This window comes from Antechinus flavipes, chromosome 6, assembly GCF_016432865.1.
Source record: "Antechinus flavipes isolate AdamAnt ecotype Samford, QLD, Australia chromosome 6, AdamAnt_v2, whole genome shotgun sequence".
Taxonomy (NCBI): domain Eukaryota; kingdom Metazoa; phylum Chordata; class Mammalia; order Dasyuromorphia; family Dasyuridae; genus Antechinus; species Antechinus flavipes.
In genome coordinates this window covers 222,798,973-222,823,688 of record NC_067403.1, presented here as the reverse complement: position 1 = coordinate 222,823,688, position 24,716 = coordinate 222,798,973, and the positions used below count along the sequence as shown (strand labels likewise).

Sequence of the window (24,716 nt, the reverse complement as noted above, 5' to 3'; positions counted from 1 at the left end):
GCTCTCTTAATCACTACACAAGTGGAACTGGTTTGAATCATCTCAGTGTTGAAGAGAGCCACATCCGTCAATATAATATTGATATTGTTGTGTACAATGATCTCTTGGTTCTGCTTGTTTCACTTAGAATCAGTTCATGTAAGTCTATTCAAGGAATACAAAGAAAGGCAAAAACATCATCCCTACCCTCAAGGAACTCACAGTCTAAGAGAGGGAACAATGTGTACTCAGACCATACTACCATCTTCCTGCAGCCAACTTGAACCTTCCTACCAGTACTAGTTTACAAGGGTAACTCCAATGTAAGGGCTCTGGTACTGCTGGGAAGAAATGGGTGATTAAAATTCAATACAAAATTAATCTAATCAATATCAATGTTATCACTTCTGATATCCATTTCCCAGTTTTCACTACTGATACAACTTGTTTAGGACAGTTAACTCATAACTTTTTCTCATTACAAGATAGTAATTAAAGATTAAAGATAGTAAAAAAAAAAAAAGATTAAAGATATAATCCTTTTTAGTAATTCTAATCTGTGCCCTCACAATCCATGGGTATGACGGAATACCAATGGGTGCTTCAGGAATAACTAAATAAAATCAATAATAAGACTTTTTGCACTTGTTAAAAGGTAATCTATTCTGGTGCTAATAATGTTTATGTACATTTACCAATTCTTTTCTCAGTGAAAGTGTTTATGATATAAAGACTTGAGCCCTCTGTACTCTTTAAATCTTTAGTCTTCCCCATTTCTTTTTTTGGAAACATGCTTTCCCACATTTCTCATCATCCTCATTATTTTTCATCTTTCAACTGAAGTCACAAACTATAACAATGTATACTGACTTAGTATGGGGAACCATTTCCAGTTATTCTTAGAATTTTTTTACCTCTTCATTCTCAGCTACCTCTTATTTCTCCAAGGAAGACTTATGACTATTCTTTCCATTCATCCGTAATGTCTTTCTTTCTTATTCCAGTGATAGCAAGGAAGTCAAGATTGATATGTTTTTAGTTTCCAAGTAGTATGTCTTCTCATTGATCACTAAGCAAAGACTTCACATCCACTATGACTACAGAAGGGCACTATGCAGAACTGAATATCATTCCATATTGTTGTTTCATGGATTCACGTGGCAAAAAAAAAAAAAAAAAAAAAAAAATCACCTTTACAGTGGCCAGCTACTGATGTCCAGCCATTCTGTGTTAGCTGGGTCATTCTTCACTCTGTTGTCAGGGCCCTCCTTTTGAAATTTTTCTAGCATGATAGAACTTGACAAAGACTTCATTATGTTAGTATAACCTTTAGAACCCTGGGTCATTTCGACATTATGAAGAGACATTAATGGAGGGAAAAAAAGAAAAGCTCAGCATGTATCATTGGTTTATTGCTATAGTTAGGATTTTCTAGTACAATATTGAATAAAAATGGTGATAAAAGACATTCTTGCTTTACCCCCTAATTTTATTGGAAAGCTTGTAGTTTCTCCCTGTCACATAAAATGATTGTTGATAGTTTCAGATAGTTACTACTTAACATTTTATAGAAACTTCTATTTATTCCTGTTTTCTTGAGTTTTTAAAAGGAATGAGTGCTGTATTTTATCAACAGCTTTTTCTCCATCTATAGAAATAATCATGTTTTTTCCCCTTGGTTTTGTTATTGATATGATCAATTATACTGATAGTTTTCCTAATATTGAACCAGTCTTGCATTTCTGATATAAATCCCCCAGTCATATTTTGTGATCTTTCTGATATATTACTGTAATCGCTTTGCTAATATTTTATTTAAAATTTTAGCATCAATATTTATTAGGGAAATTAGTCTAATAGTTTTCTTCTTGTTTTTGTTCTTCCTGGTTTAGGTATTAGCACTCTATTTGTGTGGTAAGAATTTAGTAGATTCTCTCTTTACCATTTTTTCCAAATCATATATGTAGCATTGGAATTCATTGTTCTTCTCTTGTGAATCTATCAGGTCCTGAGGATTTTTTCTTAGGGAGTTTATTTATTACTTATACAATTTCTTTTTCTAAGACAGGGGGTTTTTTGCATTTTATTTCTTCTTTTGTTAATCTGGGAAAATTACATTTTTGTAAATATTAGGTTGTTGGATTTATTGGCATATAATTGGGCAAAATCGTTGGTATATTCACCTTCTCATTTTTTATACTGATAATTTGGTTTTCTTCTTTTTAATCAGATTAATTAATAGTTTATTTATTTTATTGGGGGTTTCCCCCCAAAAAAACCATCTCTTATTTTTATTTTTTAGTTCAATGGTTTTCTTAATTTCAATTTTATTCATCTTATCTTGGATTTCAGGATTTCCAATCTAGTGTTACTTGGAAAATTTTAATTTGTTCTTTTTTTCTAGGTTTATTTTTATGTTAGTTTTTTTTTTAGTTGTATGCTTAAGCCACCCCAAATGTTCATAAAGACTATTTTTGTCTGATGTGACAGAGCATTCTGAGTCTAATCAGATGCAACTGGACATAACATAACTCGATTCTAACAGTGATGTCATTTTAGTATTCTTCAAGAACGAAGAACAACCACCAACCAATCCAATTCATAGATCTGCTCTTTTTCTAATTAAATGAAGAAAGCATTTAGATAATATAAATTTTAGGCTGAATTCCAATACAGTTGTAATGGAAAGGTGAAACTACATTCAGAGAGAGAACTATGGAGATTGAATGTGGGTCAAAGCATAGTATTTTCACCTTTTTGTTGTTATTTTTGCTTGCTTGGGTTTTTTCCCCCCATAAACATAGCTTTTCCCCTTTAGAGCTGGTTTTTCTTATGTAGCATGACAAATGCTACATAAGAAATATGGAAATATGTTTTGAACAATTGCACATGTTTAACCTATATCAGATTTCTTGCTGTCTTGGGGGGGGGAGGGTTGGGAAAGGAAAGAAAAATCTGGAACACAAAGTTCTGCAAAGGTGAATTTTGAAAACTAGCTTTGCATGTATTTGGAAAAATAAAATGCTATTAAAAATTAAAATTAAAGAAAAGTTTTAGTCTGAGTACTGCTTTGGTTGCATTCCACAAATTTTGGTATATTGTCTCATTGTTGTCATTCTCTCTAATGAAATTATTTAACATTTCTATGATTTGTTGTTTGATATCCATTCTTTAGGATCAGATTATATAGTTTCCAATTATCCCTAATGCTTAGAGCAATAAATGCACCCTGGGATAGAATGATTCTTAATAACTGCTTATTGACTGATTGTTTGATCCATTCTAATTTTCTGGAAATTATTACTCATTATAAGGTGTTGTCCTAAACTTTTAAATCTTCTTCCAAGTCTTTTCTCCAATGCTTTCATTTCTTTCCCTTATTTGCTAGTCCTGTCATTTAATTTACAACATTATTTTTAACATTCTTAAACTCTTGCTTCCCAAGAATTTCAGATGACCTTGTGGCCAAACTCTTTATTATGATGAGCATTTTTCACTGATGATGTTGTTGCAACTCAGAGGTCAAGAAGACAAAATTTGCTCACCGACTCCTGCTCCAGGCTGATGGAATAAATAAAGGATTCCTGTCTTCTCCTTGGATTTTTTTGGTCCTCATTCTGTAAGATGTTCTTAGATCTTTTACAACATAAATATGTGATAGAGATGGACTATACTGCTTCTTTCCATTCCACCATTGGCTGGTCTCTCCAATACCTTTTCTCAGGACTGAAATGCCTTATATCTCCAACTTTGCTGGGTAAATTGTTACTAACTCTTTTGAGTCCACCTCCAAAGGATTCCTTCCTCGATGTTCTGAACTGATAACCTCCCTTTAAACTCGCAAAACACTTTGTTTTAAAATTCTTCAGTGGAATTTTTGTAAGATTGGCCACTACAGTTATCCATATTTATGCCTTCCATAAACCTAAGTTTCTCACTACTGTCTAATGAAGATAAAAGTAATATTCATAAATGTTTTGTTGACTGATTGTGACCTATCATTTGAATAGATTTTTCCTTTTTAATTGCCTATGAATCTCATCTTGCAGTATAATCCCTCAAGTAGCACACAGCTCCAGAGCTTTAAGTTATTTATGATTAAAAATCCCTCAAAGTTAGTTTTCCTCAGCTGCTAACAGGTACTCACCAATCACAACCATAAGTCATCTATTTATTTTTAGACTATCAGATGCAATTAAAAGATTGACAGGATCTCAAGAAAACACTACATTGCATAGATCCTGTACAAAGTGGAAGTCATTCCCCATTTCTCCCCTCCCATTCTGCGAAGTTCAGGGCATTCCATTGCCATCCAAACCCATTAAAGGCTTTTCTCTTTTGGCTAGAGACAGGGTTGGAATAGCAAGTTTAGCTCAGTGAAGGAAAAACTCCTGAGACTACTATGTGAGGGAAATGTAAGTGAAAAGGATAATTTATGTGGAAAGATGGTGAGTTTGATTTCAGAATTGCTGAATTTAAAGTACTACAAATGAGGGTAGGTAAATGTTACCTTCCAAAGAGAGAAGCAACTTAAGTTATGAAGAATGGAGCTAATGAATAGAGCCAATATAAATTTGAAAAATACTTGCATTTAAGTAGGCATGCTTTAACTTTTCCTAGCAAACTGCTGGTTTTACCTTTTCTATATGGCTAAAACATAATTACAAAATAATTATAGATTTTACAAATTACAGAAATTACAAATTTAAAAAATAGCTGAAATACTTTCTGGCTTCAGATAGTAATTTCCCTGAAAATATATAGCAACTTCCAACTCAAGAATTCTCAAAAATGAGATTGTATCTCAAACCAAGGTAAGTATATAATGTTATTTTATTTTAATAATGAAAAGCATACTTGATCTGTAAATAATGTATGTATTTGATATACAGATCATTTGAGATAAGGAAGCAAAACAGTTTTTTTTCTCTTAAATAATCTAAGTGTAGGTAAACTTTTCAATTAAACATAATGTTAAATGTTCTTAAATTTTCTATATACATATGATCTTTCCCACTTTGGACTAAGCTCTGTCATCAGGCCCCATCTTCTGCTTGCTAACTAGCTAAACCAGTCCACTCTTTGGATTTTTTGTCAACCTCCTTACCCCAACTTTCCAATATTCCAATTATAATGTAAGCTATTTGAGTGTAGGGTTGATCTTCTATTTGTATACTTAGCTCTTAGCATAATGCCTGGTACATAGTAAATACTTAAAATTTGAATGACCTCTCTCTGTGTCTCCAACTATGTATCTCTCTGCCTCTGTTTCTGTCTTTTTTTTTTTCCCATTTAAAAAGTAGCTGAAACACTTTTTGGCTTCAGATAGTAATTTACCTGAAAATATATAGTAACTTCCAACTCAAGAATTCTCAAAAATGAGATTGTATCTTAAACAAGGTAGGTCTTTCAGTCTCTGTCTTTCTCTTTCCTTTTTCTCTTTTCAAAAATTCCTCGAGATAGAAAGTTCAAGCATTATTAGTCTCCTTTCCAGATAAAGACACCAATGCTTAGATAAGTGTCATAAGCTTTCTTACTGTGTGAAAACATTGTCTGCTCATTCATGCTTTGTAACGCTGTCACTCTCAATTGAAAAATTACAACCTTTGAGGCATGTGGAAGGGGAAACATGAAAACATGATACCTAACCCCTCACCTTCAGCAGAATGATAAATCCTGGAAAAATGAGCACCGAAGGACAAAGTGACTTTCTTTTTCTCTTAACAGCTGGATTTTCTTGGACCAAATATAATCTCTTCCTAAAAATGGTGGAATGACTCCTTTTGCTATCTCCCCACCCTTCCCTGTACGCAAAACAAATGCCAAATTTGGCACAGAAGTTGAATGAAGTACATGCTATTTTGCCTCTAAGCCTTAGGAGGTACAAAGGAATTAACACTATAGAGTCTAGGAAAAGGAGATGGAATTTGGCTATAAGAGAAGCGGTAAGAAGGATGTCAGGAAGCAGACATGGAGGACTTCTACTCTCTTTAGGAGCTTCTGCCTTAGTGGCCAGAGCAGCAGATTGTAGATCTCTTTATTATTAGAGGTCTGCCAATATTGCCCTTCATTTTGTCTGGTCATATCAAGAGTCACAACTTTTGTAATTTTTCTTTATGTATCTCACTTCTTCTTTTTTCTGTGTCCCCTTTCCCCCTTCAATGCACCCAAGCTAAAACTTAACCTCTAATTCATTCTATGTGAATTAATGTTTATGTGTCTCTATCTTTAGAATTATTTCCTCATTACCTATTCTAATTCCTTTAATCTCTTTTTTCTTCTCTTATTGACAAAGCTAATATTTCTAATACAATACTGAATAATAATGGTGATAGTGGGCAACCTTGTTTCACCCCTGACCAAAACCTTCATGTTAAGAAAGTTAAACAAGTCTTCATATTTCTCCAGGCTACATTTATTCTACAGATATTCTCCACCATGCCCTGATTTGAATACTTTCCCCTTCCTCTTGGAAGCTCTGTTTTAGATATATATGTGTGTATGGATGGATGAATGTATATAAAATCACAGAATTCTACAAAAGAATTAAGGGTTGTAACATTTGACCAAGAATAGGTTATAAATAAAGTTTAATCCAAGTTCTTCCAGCTAAAATGTAAGGCCTTCCTCATATCATTATATCCTGGTAATTCATGGTAAGAGCTCAATAAATGTTTATTGATGGTTTTAAAGGTAAAAAGATGTAGACCATGTAAGGGACTTATAATAAAAATTTATATGTATCAAGTTAGATCTTGGACCTGGAAAAGAGAATTTATTCCAAAGTCACCATTTCCAAAATTACAAAAATGAAATCAGATCAATGAATTGACTGCTCCAAAGTCAGAAATGATGAGACCTGTATTTGAACCTTTGTCCTCTGACTTCAAAGGTAGAATTTCCAAATGATGTAATTTATAATCCTTCATATTAAGAAAATGGAAGAAAAGGTTAGATAGCAGTAAATGTTCATGGTATGTGAGGTTGGAAGAAGAAAAATGTGTTCCTGTGACTTTATAAAGTACGCTTCATAAGCATGACTGAATAATAGGACAAGGGCAAAGTTTTAAGTACTTATTTTTATATGTATAATGGCTGTAAGAAGCTATATAGAGTCACTGTTCAACTGCAGGAGATCAATTTAAAAGTTTTTTAACTAAAGTTTTTTTTTTTTTCTTCGTGGAACCCTGCCACATATAATATCACAGCAGAACTTAAATAAATTCAGAGACAAAAAGCTAGTGCATGTTCTAATAACAAAGAGAATAACATTCACGACTTAGACCAACTGAAGCCAGGAAATTCAGTTAAGGCTGACACTCCATCTTTAACTCACAGAGTGTAGAAAAAACTTTGAAGTTCTTAGCTTTGAAGGTTTGTATCACAATCACAATGCTATTTAAGCAAAATTCCTTTTTTGGCTTCCTTTTTTCTTTGCTTTTCTGGGGCATTAAAAAAGTCACAGAATCACAATTCATTTCATTTAATTCTCAGAAAGACTTATTCATCTTTATTCTTATCATCTCTGAATTATAATTATCATAGAACTTTATGCAAAATCCATTTTAAAATGCCCTAATGTTCATGTGCTGGGAACCTATATGCTTAATAATCACCTTTTCTTCCTCCCCGACTTCTCAAATATTCTTTTCTTTTCCTTTTTTTTTTTTAAAGAAGAAACTTTAAAAAGTTCCCTTTTTTTTAGCTTTTTATTTTCAAAATACATGTGTGTAAATAGCCTTCAACATTCATCCCTGCAAAACCCCATGTCCCAAACATGTTCTCTCTCCTTTCTCTCACCCCTTTCCTCTAGATAGTAAGTTATCCAATATAAATTAAACATGTGCGATTCTATACATATTTCCACAATTATCATGCTGGACAAGAAAAATCAGATCAAAAAGGGAAAAAAAAAAAACAAAAAGCAAAGCAAGCAAAAACAAATAAAGTAAAATACTGTGTTGTGATCCACATTCGAGTTCCCACAATCCTCTTTCTGGATGTAGATGGCTCTCTCCATCACAACTTCTCATATTTTTCAAAATTTGTATTTAAATAAGCAGAACAAAGTACATCAAGCATCAGTGCAGAACAGAACCAAGAAGTTCATACCAATAAATGTAAATTACCACATAATCATTTTCATCTAATACCAAAATATTTAGACAATTATATCAATAATTCAGAAAATTCATAGAAAAAAATGAACCAATGCACTTGTGTAATAATAAATTTTTAACTGATTAGATGTTTTTCTGAAGTTAAAATGGTCTAAAAGGAAGCTTATGAATGCCTATTAATGGCAACAACTCCCTGAAGGCAAGATCAACAGTTGTGAGAGCAATAACTAAGCATTTTAAAACTGAACAGCACAACAAATGAGAAATTAGTACTATAGGCTTATTGTATGTTTGAGCTGAAGTCAGGGGTCATCTAATCCAATGCCCTAATTTTATACATAAAGAAAATTTGCCAAAGACAGTGACAAAAAAAAGATAAGAATTCAAATTTCCTGATTTCCAGGAATGCTTTCTTTCCATTGAAACATGCTGATTTTTGTGGAGTTTACCCCATTAAGGTGTCAAAGTAAATGGAATGGCACCTGTAAGTGAGCAATCAGAATCTAAGTAATAGTCTAGCGGTATCTAGCACAAGAAAGTCTTATCTACTATAGCTTGGCCCATTCTTTCCAGTGGTATTCGAACAAAGCTATCCCTTCCAGGAATACTACCAATAGCATATCTACAATTAATAAACTCAGAAATTAGTAAAAATGTTTATGCCATGGAACAAACTCTTGAGTTTCACATGCCACAGGGAGACACTTATGTCCTTTAAAAAGGTAGCCACTGGGAGGAATAGGAGGAACTGAGGAAAGACTATTAGCAATATTTTGTTATGGAACTTCATTATGTTAGGGAAGTTTTGTTAATTTGTTAAAATGAGTGCATGAACTAACCATAGGCCCACAAAGCTAAATTATCCGAATTAAAAAAATAAATAAATAAATGAAGTACCAATGTGACCTAGTAAAGTATGTAATATGTTAAATTTTATTTGATTATCTGTATTTATTGATTATTAATATTCCCTTCTGAAAACTGTTTTGCTTTAAAAATAGGAATATAGAATAAATTTCAGTTTTTAGACCTCTGATTTTTTGTTTCAAAGCTATTAATTCTAAACACTAGACCTCAGAGTTTGAGCAAAATGCAGAGGTTATGGAAAACTATGTTATACTAGAATCAAGGGATACAAAAGAAAAAGAAGACTTAAAAACAAATAGTCGGCTAAAATAAAATGGTGTTTGAAAATGGGATTTAGATTTCCAAAATGGGTTCTTGACCAAGGATAGCATGAACCTAGGAACTCTAGTAAGAATGTATTTACTAAAGTTTTGAAAAGCTAATCAAAGAGGCCTTAAGCTACTTACAATGACAAAGGGAAGGAGAAAAATTTACATATCTACTAGAAATGATAGAGAAGACCTAAACTGAAGGAATAGCATCAGTTGAAAAGCTCACAAGTTCATACAAGACAAAATCCAAGAAAGAATTCTCCAGTTTAAAATTAAACTAATGACAGTCACAATTAAGCAGGTTTGTTTCTTAAAAGATGAATGCCTTCTGATAAAAAAAAAAAAAAAAAAGGAAAAAAGAATTCTTTTAAAAACATCAATCTAAGCATTAAATTTTGTCCATGAGGGAAGCCTTTTTTTTTTTTTTTTTGCATTTGCACCCCTCATCTTATATTTCATTTAGATATCTTTGCTGAGTATCAAGTAAGTACTTACAAAAGTTTTGTTTCATTAATGACCAGACAGAAGACATCACCTGATATAATAATGTCATTACTATATAGTATCATGCTGTTTAAAAGTATTCTCCTTGGAAGAGATAAGATCAAATGAGAAGCAGAAAGCCAAGATACATTGATGTTAATCTTACAGAAAATGACCATAAGGATCTCACTGTCCAGGAAAATTACCAAGTAACAATAATTAATTGAATACATGCCATATGTTCAGAACTATGTTATGAAGGGGAGAGGAGGAGACAAAAGGAAAAAAAAAAAAAAAAAAAAAAACATAGTTCATTCCCTTTAGGACACTACAGCTTAGCTGGAAACCCAAGACATAAATCCATACATAAAGCAATTGCAAACAATAGAGTAATTAATGATGATCCAGTAAAATGTGAGTTTCTTTTTTTTTTTTTAAAGGAACTCAACAAATTTTTATTTGTTTACATTCCTATAGATGAGAATGATACTTCTAACTTATTAGAACTTTCTCATTATTATGGCAATTAGGAGCATATATAGATATAGGGCACAGGTGACTTAAACATGAAGCGAAAAATATCTTTTTTTTTTAATTATGAAATTAAGGCGTGAGAAAGGATTGTACTGGGAGAAAGCAAAGGGATAAGTGGAATGGTGCAAATTATCTGCCATAAAAAGAGGCAAGAAAAACTCTTACATATGAATACATATAGTGGATTTAACAAATGTGAGCTTATAGTCAGGGACTAATTTCTTTTTGTCTTTGTCCATATAGAATAGTGCCTGCCATACATTAAGTGATTAATAAATACTTGTTGAGTTGAAATGAGTCTTGGATTTTTAGAATGAATTAGCTGATATTATTTTGATGCATTATGGGGATAACTTATGATATGAAGATTGGAAATTTTAAAATAGAAATTATTCTTTTATATTTTATACCAAATAAAGTTGCTCAAACATTCTTGTGAGAAACTTTTTGATGGAGTAATTTGTAAAATTTAACAAAAAAATAGACAAATTTTCTCATCTTAAAGAAGATTAAATGCATGAACCTCCTTAACCAGTACACAACAAAATTATTTCACAACCAAAAGTCTGGCAATGTTTTCTTGTATAGTTTTAAAAGAAGCCCAAACACTAAATAAAAAACTAAAGTCTTCCTCTCTCCTTATTCCAAACAGTCTTTTCTTTATATTCAGCCTGAATCACTCCAGCAGAGCTCTGTCTCTTTGCTGGCCCCACTGCTGGCTCAGGTGTTAAGGGACTTGGGCTTCACGCATGGATGCCCAGTGCAGATTCAATCCCCTGGGGAGAAGGTCAGTGAAAGCTAAGCAGGAGGAAAACCTGTCTGTAACAGATTAGATTACATTTGTACACAATGGCATTTCCCTCCTTAATTTCCACCCATATGTACCACTGACAGTAAGCCAAATTTAAGAGGATAAAAAAAGAAAAATCCACCTAATTCCAATCTAGACAAATGTGACTTGTGAAGTTCAAGAAGGAAACCTTACAACAATTTCTGAAAAGGCTCATGTTAAAAAGACATATACATATATGCTCATTTATATTCTAGCTGTATATTAATATCAGAATAATTAAAAGGATAGGTATATGTTGTCTTTATATTTTATATGCTCAGATATGTAAGCATATAGATATGAACTCTTTCTTGAACATAAACACATGGCTATACAAACATAACTTATTTCTGGGAGAGAAGAATTCTAATTGGTCAAAACTAGTCATAAAATTTTAACCATGTTTCTGAAAAACAGCAGTGCCAAAGGGTAATGCATCGCTAATGGTTTCCAGTGGAATAAATAGCTACTTTGACGTCAAAACTTTGTTACACTCCAATAACTGGCTCACTTGGGGCTTCAGGTACAGCAAGTTACATGTCAGTTTTAAATAAAGTTATAAAAATAGAATGCCTGGCAAATCATATTGTCGCTATGCAACCTGATACGATATGATTTATATCCAATAAAATGTTAACAAAGGTGATAGATGATACCAAAATAGTATCTGGTGGCTTAAGGATGTTCCAGCTTCTTAGATTTTAGATAGAAAAATAAAATATTTTATTTTATTCCAACTCTCTCCTAAAAAAATACAAATGAGTTATATATTGTTATAAGGACTATCAATTCAAAAGTATTTGAGAATATTTACATATTCTCAAAATCCCCTTATGGTCTACAACAGTGTACTAACTAGCCATAAAGAATGATAAAAGAGGAAGTATTCTTCATAAAGATGGTTCAAGCAGTTAAAGTAGTAATTCTTTACAGAGAGGAAAAAATAATTAACAGACTGCCTTACAACCAAAGTTCAACAAATTTCATTTACCTTCTTATTCTTGAACTAGATGAAAAAAAGAAATTGAATATTTATTCCAAACATACATCCAAAAGTAGTACTCTCATTAAGCAATAACTATTCTATAACATTTTACTTAAAAGGATACACAATTGAGAAAATGGAATGCTTGAACAATTCTCAAGCAAAATATGTAATTTTAAGGATACTTTTATATCAGTGCCTTGTTACAGAATAGGGATGAATGGGGAAGGGGAATCATTTAGTGTATTGATTTGCTCAATATGGATACCTACATTGATTATGTAGTAAATGCAAATCAGGGAAGAAGGAAAGGGAATAAGCAAAGGCCTGTTTCCACAGGCAGATTAGGTCAAGCCTCTAGAGAATTTACAAAAAAAGATGAGAAGGCATGGGAGTTGTGATTTGGTTTAGTAGAGAGTGGACCCACAATAATGAAATCATCAGCCTGTGGAAGTTTATGAGATACAGAATTTTTGAGGCTGGAAGGAACCCAGAAGGCACTTTACCATGACCTTACATGTGTGTATATATACACATATATAACATATATACATATATAAATTATATATGCATATGTATACATCACAACTTACCCATACTTTTTTATTCTATAAAACATTTATTCAAGTCTACTCATAAACTTTTCTATACAGGCTGTACTCAGTATACCTTAGAATTAGGCTTTTAAAACTTCTGTGACACCAGCAAGTATAACACTATACTTGCATATAGAGCAAAGATGGGTTTGGATTTTTATATGAATATAAAATACAAACATATTCAACTAAATTGAATTAAAATTTTTGAAGGAAAAGATGATGATTTTTGCAGAAAATTTTTAGAGAACATTCCATCTATCCATTTGCTTGGACAAATAAGAAATAAGTCCAATCGCATAATTTTACACAAGTGGGACATGACTCCAATACTGACATGCTTCCTAGATTCTAGAGTAACAGAAGATATTTAGAAAGGGAAGGAATAGAGAGAAAGACAAAATGAGTACTCAAAGTTGTTTGGTTTGGCTTGTTTTTTATTTGCTCTAGTTTTGTCCTGCTTATTAAACTTTCACCAATTCTCCACCTTGACCCTAGAACACATGTTGCTCTGTGAGGACACACTGGCACATAATATGTTTTGCTGCTGTTTGGTGGAAGGTACTTGGGTGTCCTTGAGTAGGAGTACCCTCCTTAGGAAAGGCAAAAGAGATGGAATGATCTTTTATATAAATCCCACTAGGTGCCAGGCACAGTGCTGAATACTTTTATCTTATTTCTTTTCCTGCAAGGGAAGGAAGCTTAATGCCAGATTATCTTCTAGGGCTGGGATTCTTCCCTGAAAGTCTGTCAACTTAAAAAAAATTCTGATAAATATTTAGATGTAACTGCTTTTCTTTAAAATCTGATGTTTTTTATTTTATGCACTTGATTGATTCTAAGAAGGGGTCGACAAGCTTTGTCAGACTGCTGCCCAAGGGGCCTATGGCACACACAAGGTTAAGAACCTCTCATCTAGGGGTATGCATCCTAAAGCTTGGAAGCAACATGGTTCGAGGAAAAAAGATATTGGAGTTAGAGGCTAAAGACCTGGCTCTGAACAACACTTTCACCACATATTAAAAAGAATCATACCAATAAGTGTGATCTTTGATATCGTTGTTAAAACAAGCAAGATGATTTGATATTTGCATTACATAATTTCACAAATTTATTGTGATGATGAAATGAGATAAAAATTGTTAAAAAAAAAAAAAGAAAGAAAAAGAAGGAAAAAAAAAGCTTTGAATGTCCTATGCAGACATGAGCTACTGTTATTATTATTATTATTAATATTTTGTTCTCCAGACTGCTAGAGGGTGTAAGGGTCACCTCTGTTCATCTGTGGATATGAAAAGTCCTCACCAAAATCAGTGGGGAAAATGGGGAGTTTTTTTATGAGATGCTAATGAAGTTTCTCACAGAAGAGTTAATTTGGGCTTGAAAAGAAATGTATTAATATTATGTACTATACATTAAGTATAATAAACAACTATAAAAAGTCAATCATATAAAAATCAGTAGAAAGGATAAAGTTTGAAACATTGTCTTTAAAAAGGTCTTCTTTAAAGAGTTTACTGACATTCTACCAAGTCCTCCATCATCTAGCCACCACTTAGTGTTTTGGTTATAGATACTTGAGTTCTAGGAAAAACCATGAGCAAAATCCCCACTCCAAACTCCCTCAAGGCAATGAGCTCCTCAGGTTTTCTGTGAGCACTACCAATGGTACCAAATGGTAACTGTGGTACCAAAATATGTGAACTACCACCTAGACAATCACTGGGATTGCTGTAGCTATGGGTTAGTCTTGCTCAAGAACAAGAACATGATTTCTAACCTACACCATTTTCCTTAAGAAATTTTTTTTTCAAACTCATTCTGAATGAAATTGCTTTTGCCCTTATTGTAGTATGACCTCACATTCTTGTAAAATCTTGGACTCACCAAACAAAATAAGGGAAACCCTCCTAACCATTACTGTGATCCAGAAATCGAATGGGCTGCCTCCAACACTGGAGGTCTTCAAGCAAATTTTGGATGCTGTAAGTGGGAACTAAGCTTTAGATAAAAGCAAGAGAACATCACCTCTGAGATGCTTAAAAGTTTTATGATCATAAAATGCAAATACATTGATAGTTCTTTCAAACTTACTTTTTCTCTAGTCACAATTGAAAATTTCTAATACAGACTGTCATCTTAAGTAGTATGAGAAATATTTAAAGCTTTTTTCTAAATGTTTAGAGCTATCAGAATTCTGTGCATCTACTCAATATGACTGTCCCCTTCAGAATTTAGCAAAATGTGAACATTTTATTTTGAAAAGCCCTAAAATAAACTAAGGCATTTGCCACTTTAGTCCTCTCTCTGCTTGCCACTGACTCTCTGGAGTTTTCTACCCCATTTCAGCTGCCTTCTAATCCTAGAACATCCTTTTACCTCCTGGATCCCCCCTCCCTGATTGATGAGCTCCTCTGGAAGTGACCAGTCTAGCAAGTCCACTCCTTTGTTCCTTTCTTGACTTCTCTCCCATAGTTCCCTCCTGGTACTTCTCCCTCTATCTTTGGGCCCAGAATGCTTCCGTTTGCTTTTGTAGTCTTTAGCATTGTACCTACCATATGATAAATATACCCAAAATGCTCATTTAAAAAAGTTCTTTTTGTCAAGAAGCTCACAGTCTATAAGAGAACAAGATGTGCACAAACATAACATTACTACAAGATATATACAAAATAACTTCAAGAATCTGGGAGGAAAAGAACAGCTGGAAAGATAAGAAAACGTCTCCTCTAGGATGTAGTCCTTCTCTAAGGTGGAGAGGAGGAAGGCACAAATTTCCATAGCCTCTACAAAGGCATGGAAAGTGGAAATGAAATGTTGCATATGGAGAAAAACCTTTAATATATTTTCTTTTAAATAATATGTGAAGATGTAATATAAATATTCCCCCAAGGCACTTGAACCTGTTTTCCTCATGAATAAAAAGTATATCATACTTGCAAAATCTATTATAAGTGCTATATAAATAGGTATGGTCATGGTTAATATTAAACATACATATTGAAGAAAATTATGTGAGAGGTGACATAATTTTAAATCACCCAGGAATCAATTTAAGATATTTCTAAGAGGAAAAAAAATCATATGCAGTATTATCTGCACCAAAATAAAGCAACTGAGAGGAATACTTAAAACCAGGGATCAACAGAACATGGCTCACACTAGCTGTTTCTGTGTGGTCTATGAACTAAGAATGGTTTTAACATTTTTAACTAAAGCTTTATTGTCAGTACAAAAAAAAATAAATAAAAAGGCATTCCCCATCTACAGGTGTACCTGATGTAAATATAATAAAACTTTATTTTAAAATGCAAAAACCATTCTTAGCTCATCGTCCACACAAAAACAGCTGGTGCAGGTCAAAACAACTTTAGTTTGCTTATTTCTGTTCTAAACTATTGACCTATATATACAATTTCTCATTTCTCTAAAATTTATCAGCCTTATTTAGATGCCCAGATAAAATGTATACTTGATTAAAATATAGGCAGGAAAGAAAATGGCTTATATCCCTAATTTTCTATAACAGACCATATATTTATAGTTTTATAGCAGACTGAATGGCACACAAGATTTTTCTGTGAATTGTGGATTACAAAAAAGTATTTGACTGAGTAGGGTAAAACTTGTGCTCAATGTAGTATTTCCCCACAAAGTGTATTCCAAACATATTTTAAGATAAGAAAAGATATTCCTTTAAAGATACAACTAGAGACATATTTGCTGAAGAATCTTTGGAGTATGACCATCAAAGTTAGGCATAAAAAGCATATTTTGCCAGTTAATTAAAAAAATGCACTAAATCCAAATAGAAAAAAGTTTTCTTATAAAGTTCTTCAGGTGTGTCTTATTTGATTGAACCAACTCTGGAACACTATCGAGTTGTCACGCAAACTTGAAGGAAATCAGCCCAATGTACTAATGTATTGACAGCACCTAGACTGAGAATGCCTATTGTCCAGCCGATCCCACATAGTTGGATGGGCAGCCCAGTGATCAGACTCCCTCTAGCTTAGACAAGACAGTCAATAAACACTTCGGAAGGGCTTCCTAAAAGAAACACAGGACAATCAGGAAAGAGTGTCCTGTGGGAGCAAGAGCATGGAGGCCAGTGTTCCCAGATCATAGAATATGGGAGGGGGGGCGGGAAAGGGGAAAGAAAAGTCTAAGAAAACTGAAGAGGTAAGAAGGGGCCCGGCTGTACAAAGCTTTCAATGCCCAATAGAGAATTTTACACTTGATTCCAGAAGTAATACGGGACCACTGGAGACAAGATCAGATCTGGACTTTAAGAAAAGAACTGTAGCAGCTAGCTGAATGAATGATAGATGGAAGATTGAAATAAACATTTCCAAGGCCTATTCTTATGTGTTGGGTACTCTGCTAAACACAATTTACAAAAATTATTTCATTTAATTTTTGTAACAACTCTTTAAGCTAAGTACTACTATTATTCCCATTGTACAGAAGAGGAAGCTGTCCAGGGTCACAGAGTTAGTATCTGAATCAATGTCTTCCTGGCTCCAGTGCTGTCCAGCACACTACCAGATGCCTTCCATAATTTAAGTGAAGTCACAAATCTCTTGGAAAACCATTGAAATGGCCCAGGGGGGAGATGATGAGAGCTTGATAAGGGTGGTGGCAATAAGTGGAGAGAAGACAAGCGCACAGGAAATACTGTGGACACAGAAATGATATTACCTGGCAGAAGACTGTGTATATGAAGTGTGGGCACATGAATGCTAACCTAGCCCAGAAGAGAACTGGACTCTCTGAGGTACCATTTTGGAAACTTAGTAGTATGTTTGGTCATCCCAAGCTGCTGCCTGTCCTTAAAGCCAATTTAAAACAAACGAACATGTAAAAAACATATAATAACATGGGTTTGAATCATGGCACACCATAAGCTCAGAGAAATCAAAATTTCAGATGGCAGGAGGAGAGTGGAAAGATACAACAGAGAAAATGTAAGGCTAACATTGAGTGCTACATCTGAAAGGGGGAAGGCCATCCTATCTGGAAGACAGATTCAATTTACTCTTTTCTTTGTAACTGCAGAGTACAGAGTTGGTGCCAATGGATAGGAGATATAAAGAGACAATTTCAAATCTGATATTAATTAAGAACTTTCTAATAATAAAGTATTTTCCCTTATATGGTAGTAAGATCTCTGATGCTGAAATCATTCAAATTAAACTTTAATGATAATTTAGAAAAGGATATTATAAATGAAATTTTCTTGTACTATGTTAAAGGCTGGATTAAATAAGGTTATGATTCTGCTTGTATCCTTCCCAGTGAAATGTGGGTGGATGGGGGTGTGAAGTATCTACTTCAAGTAGGCAAATCAAAACATTATTAATAATGTCATTCTATATGGAACATTAAGTTCAGTGTTCCTTCTTATGGAGCCAGATTTTCTCAATGCTCAAACAACTTTTTGAGAACAAAGTAAGTATCTTCATAAATTGCAACAATCCCAACATTAAATTATTACTTTAGTAAAAAAGAAAAAAATAAGACCTTACATATTTGTATAGGACTTTCACTCTTCAAAAAAGCTTAATATTTATTAATAAATGTCTGCTGAAATGTCTATTTAATCTTATTTTAAGTTGGTCATCCATGACCCAGAAAAGTAGATGAATTATTCAAAATGCTTAGCAAACTAGCAGAGAATAGTTTAAGCACTAAGAAAATCTGGCTCACTGGACCTTAGGTGTACACAAGTTATATACAAAATGTCCAGAAGTTTTGCTCTATAGGATAAGATTCCTCCTTATTTAGTGCTCCAACATCTGCTTTTTACTGTGTCCCAAATTGTAAACTAGATGATGTAAATAAAATATTTTATAAACTTCAGAGCTGTACATAAATAACAATTAATAATAATAATAAATTAATTTTAAAAATACCTCCAAGTGTATTAAAGAGATACAGATGAATAGATACTAAATGTCATGATGGATCTATTTAGATAACTGATCAAATTGGAAATTTTATTATTATTACTCTTATTGGTAGTTGATAACTGGAAACTTTAAACACCAACATGCCAAAATGCCCAAATCTCAAGGCTTAGGAGAAGGAAGAGAAAAAGAAGAGAGAACAAATGTTATTTCTATTTTTGTTTTCTTTAAGGCAAAAAGATGAAATGAAAAAGAACACATCAAAATAGCTGAAGTGGCAGATTGCAGAGGGTGCTGGAAGCTCAAATATGGTACCGATGAGAAAGGAAGAAAAATCATTGAAAGTCTAAAGACCCATGAACAAGGAGAAGATTGAAACCCAACAGCAAAGTGGTATGGGGCCATTTAGTGAAAGGGCCCTACAAACCTCAATAGTTCTCCACACATTAACCATCTAAAAAAGGGAAGGAGGAGAACTTGAGGGTTTTAGTGTACTACATGCTCAATATGAGTCTAATTTTAACTTTTGACAGACAAAATCGTTAATATAGTCTTAGGGTATATTGACAGAAAAGAGTCTGATAGAACTTGATTAATAGAAAAGAATCATGTTTAGTCTAAGGCAGCACAAGTGGTAGCTAATTTATCACTTCTTGGGGATGCTCTAGATGACCTAGGGAGTGTGTTCAAATTTTGGAACATATAGAATCATTCTATGATTTTGTGACTTATCTATAATAGTTATTTAACACCTAATTATTACTACCTCTTATTAATAGGAGGGCTAATCTTCATTTATATCTTAAAAAATATAATAGAGGTCAAAGAATGGGAGATTAATCTGAAAAAGGGAATGCTGTTACATAATTCATTAATTCTATAAAAATAATATTCTATAAAAATAATACACCAAAACACTCAAGTTCTCCCCCTTTCTTTTTTTTAAAACATGAATTGATTTCCAGTCATATTTTTCAATCCTAGAATTATTCAGATTTTACCTGATATATATCCCTGTTAAAACATCATCCATAGAGCTTTATACCACTGCTCCAATCTATCCAGAATTATATTTACATGTATTTCCCAAATTACTTAAAAACAACAAGTTTGATAGACATGCCAACTATGCATTCATCAAAGTAATAACTGTTGTACTCCCAAATGCTCCATCTCTTATTCATGGAAAGGATAAGTAAATGATACAGTGGATAGACCAGAGGGCCTGGAATCTGGAAGACCTGAGTACCCTTAGACACTGCTATATGACCCTGGGAAAGTCATTTAATCCTGTTTGCCTCAGTTTTTTCATCTGTGAAGTGAAATGGCAAATCCCTCCAGTATCTCTGTCAACAAAATCTTGAATGGGGTCATGTAGAGACCACTAAACAACAACAAGCTCCCTAACCAGGGACCATTTTCGTTTTCACATCCAGCATAGTGTCCCAGCACATAGCAAGTGTTTTATAAATGCTTGTAGAGCAGAAATATAAAGAAATAAAGAGTTTTGAAAAGAACTTCAAACTAACAACCACAGTATGAAAGTTTGTTCCAAATCATAAAAGAAATGAACATCGAAAATACTCATCCAAAATGAGGTTTCAGTTCAACCTCCCCCTCAACAGTCCTTTAAAAAATTGAAATAATTGTGTGTAAGGGACTGTGGGAAGATCCTAGACCAATTGTTGTAAATGCTTCTTCCTGCTAAAAGTAGAGCAAGTAATCAATTCTTGTCTTATTAGGCACTAATTTCATCTGGAAGAAGGGCACGTTTAGCATAAACATTTTTTTGTGGTAGCAAAAACTCAAAAATGACAAATTGGATGGCCTGTCAATGGGAGAGCGGCTGGCTGAATAAGCCCGCATATGCATGAAATCTATTACTGTGCAATAAGAAAGGAAAAACATAAAAAATTCAGAGAAATATGGAAATGTTTGAATAGAGTAAATCAATATGAACAATAAGAAGAAAATATATAACGATAATAATGTAAGCAAAAATCAGGCTACAAGGTAACTGAACTTTGAACTTGAAATGACTCATCTGAGGGCTAATAATGTAGAACTTATAATGAAATAATTTTCTCTCCTCTTTGTATAAAAATGAGGTACCACAGAGGCAAAACTTACCATATGGTATCATAGAAATTTATTTGGTTAGTTGGATTAACAGTTTTTTGCTGTTGAGGGGTCAGAGGAAATGATTGTGGTACAGAAACAAAATTAAACTATAAAACTTAAAAAACATAGGGACAGGGAATAGATGTGTGATTTCATTTGTACAAGGTACTCTCAGATGAGGAAACTATTCTACCATGCAGTTTGGTAACCTCTTTGCCACTTAATAGTTTTAGAGAAGGTCAGAGGTTAATCAGGGTCACAGATTTCTATATGTTCTGAGGCAAGTGTTGAACTCAGATCTTTTTGGCATTGAGGTCAATGCTTTCCCTACTATGTGTATTATTTAAAAGAAGTCTTAAAAGAAAGAACAAAAAAGAAAGAAGTCTCTAAATGTCAAAGTCATTTCATGGGTTTATCCTGGCTTCGTAACAGCCTTGTGATCAGACAAAAATTCATCCAACCCCTGGGCGGGCAGGACCATGTCTTACCACTCCCCCCCAAGCCATGTGAGCCTCCTCCAGATGACCTGAGTGTGCTCCACGTGCTCATTACCATGGACTTCCACATTTGACGTACAATGCCCCTGCTGCCTCTTCTAATTTGTTCTCTCTGAACAAGGTGTACTCTTCTATTGACATATTGCAGCCATGAGCCACGTCACACCAAGACTCAGTGATAATTAGGAAGCCATATGCACTTCCTCATGTTAAGATCTAGTTTGTTTACTTCTCCACATTCTGTTCACTGATACAGAGAACTGTGCCTATAGTTAGTGCTTCTGCTTCTACTTCTTCCTTGTCACAGTCTACTATGATTACAGATTACTTACTAACTCTACTGCTATGTTTCTTTCTAGTTTACTCCTACTATTCTCTGTAAGGGTCTCCATTACCAAGGAGAATCTGGTTAGGATCTTCTTCCTCCTCTTCCATTCGGTTTGAAATCTTCAGAAGCAGCCCATTCAGTCTCTAAGCACATACATTTTTCCTAGACCTCATTAAATGTATTTTCTCCTGGCCCAAAGCCCCTCATTCTTCCATCTTAAGCCAAGGTTCTTGAAAAACAGTTACTGTTCTGTTCTACAATCTCTAAATATTTTCAGTCAGCAATTCACTTCCCAAATATGACTTTCCCTTTTAAGGTTCCTACTTTCCACAGAGAGTAGAAATAAAAACTATACTCTCAAAAGCTCCAAGTTCCTTCTGTTGTCTTTCTTATGTCTAAATAATCTTGCCAACTCCCTATTAGAAGTAGTGTTATAGAAGAAACCTAAGTCCTCTTCAGTAGTTCAGAAGGTTCCATAAACAAGTTGAGGTATTAGCTGGGCGTTAAAAAATGGTTAAAAGTTAGTTAAGTAAAAGGGAATGAGAGGCCAACTTAGAGAGACTAAATATAAAGGGAAAGTTGCCACAGAAAGTAGATTGTTGTTAATTTATGCATGCTATCAGCTAGTCACTGCATGTTGTTTATACTGACTTGAAAGATGGTAGAGAATAATTAGTTTAATCAGTACTAGACTTATAGTCAGGAGAGATCTGGGCTTAAATTTCACCATTTTCTTCTTCATTTTTTTTTAACTTACTAGATCAATTACAAACTAGAAATAAATACAACAGTTATTATGAAAATTAAAAAAAAGATAAGGCATATAATATTCTGGAAATTTTATCATTATTAACTTAGGAAACAATGATCTTTTTTGTCGAATAATGTTGATATGTCTTCTGTCCTCAGTTTCTGATTGTTTTTTCAAAACAAAAAAGTGACAGAATCCTTGAATCCACATAAAACACAAATTTAAAACATTTAACATATATTTAATTCAAAGACAATATGGAGAAAACACATTTCAAATCTTCAAAGTACTTTATAAATGAGAGGTATTACTATTATATTTATGATTTTTTAAATAAAGTTTTCTTTTACATTTAAAATACTAAATATGACCATTTGATAAGCAAAAAAAATTATATATAATACATTTTAATGCTCAAAGCAAAAAAAGATCCTTTGCATCTGTAAGGGTACTTTAAAAACACGTATCATATGTATTCATCTTATTTTTTTCTCCAATTCCATTGTTATGTCATTACACCTATTAAAAAAAAGTTACTATTTTTAAATCAGCTGGCTTTAAATTTTCATACATTTTACTTCTTTTGTTAGGTGACAACAGTAATATCCCGGTGCTTGGTGGACATATTCTGTATGGGATAGTGATACTGGTGATGGGAAAGAAGAAGTGTAGTTTTGTAAAAATAAAGGCAGGCTGATATAATGAAAAGAGCAAGAGAGTTGGATTCAGGAAATAAGGGTTTAAACTCTAGGTCTGTATGACCTTGAATGAATAACCACATTTCTCTAGGATATTTCCAATGCCTAGCTCACAAGGTTATCATCAGAATCAAAAGAAATCATTCAACCAGTAAACTTTGAAGCAACCAATAAACTTTAAAGATAATGTTTTTAAAAGTCTCTGTAAACAATGATGATGTAAATGTTAGTTATCATTTCTCTTTGAAAGACTTTGCAACCATACACACACTTTCCAATTCCCTTTTATGATCCTTCTTATGAGGGAAGAGACTACCTTTCTTTTTGCTTATATTTGTGGCCTTATTACTTGGTACCATACCTGGTACATAGGACACAATAAAAATGCTTCTTACCTATCTATCAACTTACCTTATCTAGCCCATAATGCCAAAAAGGGGGTCTTGGTAGCTTGGAGGTATAACACTGAAATGCAAACCCATTCCAAAATATAAAATCTGGAGTATGGGCCTATAAACAAATTTTATGGATCTCTGTGAATCAATTTACCTAAGTGTAGAGAAGCTCATCCTTGAAAGACCAGTCAGAAAGTAAAGTTATATTTTCAACTATATGAAATCATGGACATATTTACTAAGTCACAGCAGGGTTGTGATCTGTACTGATAAAAGGTATAACCAGAGCCATGAGTATTTTGATTATTTGTGCTGATAAATTTTCAGAGAATGTAGTGTTCTTTTTTTCTATAAATATAATGGTTTTCTGGGAGCAGGTTTCTTGGGGAGGTTCTGGAGGCAGCCTTAGTTTCAGTTCAATATAATAATCACCTCAAATGCAGCCAGCTGTTAAAAGTTCACTCCTTTATTGTCTCCTTCAAAATAGTCTGATTAGCTTTCTTAGAGGTCTCTCTACTTGGTTCCAAGAGCTCTTGCAACTTGTCCTTTGCCTCTGCCAGCTTCAGCCTCCAGCTCTCTCTGAATCTTGGTTCTCAATCTCCCGATTGAATTCTGGCTCTGTCAATCTTCCTAACTGAACTTACTTCTCCACTGACTCATTTCTGACTGAGGCTCTAAGAGCTTCTTATAAATGATCTCTTAAAAGTATGAACCCAAAGGTTGACTCCTCCTCAGAGGGTGGGATTATGGGAGGTGTAACTTTGTGAATCTCCAGGACTTGTGAACTTTAATGTGTGAGCTAATGTGTGAACTCTCAAAGGTGTAAAATTAAATACTGTTTCTATCAATTCCAGTGAGTTAACACTTTGTAAAGATTCTAACAAGAGAAGAATAAATAGGTGTTAGTGATTTATTAGTAAGAAAAAGGGAAAAATGGGCAAAATATAAGCTCCTTGAGGTCAAGGTCTGGTTCACTGTTTTATTTTCATCTTTATAACCTCAGAGTAGCCTACCTTACATACACAATAGGTACTTAAACATTTGTTGTAGTGAAGTCAAGATGAAGGAGTCTAAGGTTTCACTTCTTGTTTCAAGCTCTGGTGATAAATAACAGATAGACTGAGTACTCATTGAATTCTTAGTGTATTACCAAGTATAGCAAGAGCTGGGGATACAGATAAAACTAAGAAAAACAGTCCCTTCTCTCATGGAGTTTATATTCTATTAGGAGAAGACACACATAAAGGGGAGCTGGAAAAGTGGGGTGGCACATTGTAAAAAGAGTCAGGAAGTGGTTCTTGACACATTAT

The 24,716-nt window shown here is 33.5% G+C and overlaps 1 protein-coding gene across 3 annotated transcripts in view; it reads right to left on the bottom strand.

The window, feature by feature from the left end:
* The window catches only part of METTL15 (methyltransferase like 15), a 180,912-nt gene that overhangs the window by 42,346 nt on the left and 113,850 nt on the right, over positions 1 to 24,716 (bottom strand). The window lies entirely within an intron of this gene.